This window comes from Apodemus sylvaticus, chromosome 3 (genome assembly GCF_947179515.1).
Source record: "Apodemus sylvaticus chromosome 3, mApoSyl1.1, whole genome shotgun sequence".
Classification (NCBI taxonomy): domain Eukaryota; kingdom Metazoa; phylum Chordata; class Mammalia; order Rodentia; family Muridae; genus Apodemus; species Apodemus sylvaticus.
Genome location: NC_067474.1, coordinates 101,315,604 through 101,317,867, shown reverse-complemented (window position 1 = coordinate 101,317,867; position 2,264 = coordinate 101,315,604).

Here is a 2,264-nt window from a genome sequence, read left to right as displayed (position 1 = left end):
GAAAAGGCTTCGTTGCCGTTGTTGTTGTTGTTGCTGTTGCTCTTGTTGGCTGACTGGTCTGTTTTTCATCTGGCACGAAAACAGAATCTTTGATGCATCGGAAAGATATAAGCCAAGGGGTGGAGTGAAGGTTCAGGGGGTGGATGTGGTGGTGGTGTGAACTGGGTTGACGGGGGCCAGCTTCACTCACGCTGCTGCTGGACAGTGTGAACTCATGTAGAAAGCTGGCAGTCGCTCTAACTAATAGGACTGTATTGGGTGGGGAGACCTGGCAATGGGGCCAGAGTTTTACATCTAAGAAGCTGCCCGTGAGAAATGAGGCAGTGATCTAAGAAGAAAGGGGATCAGCTCATTTGAAACAGCTTGAACTGGAAGTAATGAACCCGTCACAAAGAAATAACCAGAAACTGTTCCAAAGCCAGAGCTGGTATTCAGAAGACAGTCAGACAGGCAGCAGAGACAAAGCTGTGTGGTGGTTGTCTCTGCAGGGGAGCCTCTGAGGTAGCAGAGGGAGGAGGCTGTCCAGAAAGGCGGGGCAAGGGTATCAGAGCCAGATGCAGAGCCCCAGAAGTGAAGGGAGTGAGGGGGCGGGGTGGGGGGAGGGGGGACGTGAAGAAGTGTTGGTTGTAGAGGACCTCTTCTCTGGTGGACCCCTGACCTCCCAGCTCCAGCCAGTCCTGAACACCCTGGCTTCCCACCTGCTGGGCTTGGCACACATGGCTTTGGAAACAGCTCCTTGCCTGTGTATTGCTTGGCTATCAGTGTGCTCCTAAGCTCACAGGGTCATGTCCTATAATTGAAGACTGGGGTACTGTAAAAGGGACTTGGGGAACCCTGAGAGGAGTTTCAGGAGTGTTGGGAGTCCAAACTGTAAGGTACATGGAGCATGAGGGTGATAGGAAATGAGACAGGGTCCTGGATGTTGATGGCAGATGACAAAGGGGTGGGGTGGGTGTTAAAGGTGGATTCTAAACTCTAGGGTTAGAGATTTGAAAATGTACCCCCATCCCTACACCCCTCAAAGATAGGGTCTCCCTCTGTCCCGAGGGTGCCTGGAACTCACTGCATAGCCCAGGCTGAGGCTGAAGGTGTGATCACTCCCCACCTCAGCTTCTACAGTGCTGGGGATACAGGCGTGAACTACCACATGTGACATGAATCTGTTCCCACGCTGCCATGAAGGCCAGTGTACAGGAGACAATGAAGACAGCTGAGAGGACAGAGGCTACAGGGGAGCTGACTCCTGGGAGTGGCGGCACACAGAACAGTGGGAACTCCAAGAGGCAGACTCAGTGACAGCTGTGAGGAAGGAAACCATGACCCAATAAGAAAAATTACTGACTCTGCCTTCTGACCCTGCTATTTATCAGCTGTGTGACCTGCAGTGAGTGACAGTATTTAAGGCCTCAACTTCCTTTTTGGTAAGATAGGAGCACTACCTTCCAACTCCAGCAACTATATGTAACTGTCCCACTTGTGGGTGTTTTGGGTTTTTCCCCTTTCTTTCTTTCTTTCTTTCTTTCTTTCTTTCTTTCTTTCTTTCTTTCTTTCTTTCTTTCTTTCTTCCTTCCTTCCTTCCTTCCTTACCTTTTCTCTCTTTCTTTCTTTCTTCCTTTCTTTTTCTTTTTGGTGGTGGTGGTATTGTCTTTCGGGGAAAAATGTTTTTTGGGGAGCTGTTTTGTTCTATTCACCTGGTAGGACAGAATAACTGGAATCTGATTATCACAAATCCAAGAGGTGGGGTGCCATTCCTAAGAAACCAGGAAAAGGTGTGTGGGAGTGTTGGCTATGGGCAGCAACATTAACTTATTGACATTAAGCACTGAATGAATGACATTAACTTAAAGGAATAAAAGCATTTGTGCACACCACCATCACACAGGTCCCTAGGTGTCCGGGACAGATTTCTGGAGGGTACTGGCTCAGCTTTGAACAGGTGTTGGGCCATGTGTCCTTAGCTTCCTTTGAAGGTTTCCTTCTTCTAAGAGAAGCCCTGGCCACTCTGAGGATCCATGCACCCTTAGAGCCAGTTAGATCCAGTCAGGAGTACAGGCGGGTGGTCTCCACCCACAGATTTAGTAGCCTGGGATCAGTTTGGAAAGCCTCGGCTGCGGACCTGCTTGTTCATCCGGTGTACTTTCTATGCCTGGCTAGCTCTCCTAGTACAACACGGCAGGAATTTGGCTTTCATCTCCTGCCCATCTCATGACCTCTGCTTTTTTCAAAACTTGCTGAGTATGTTGAGGCCCCGCCCTTCCCGAGCC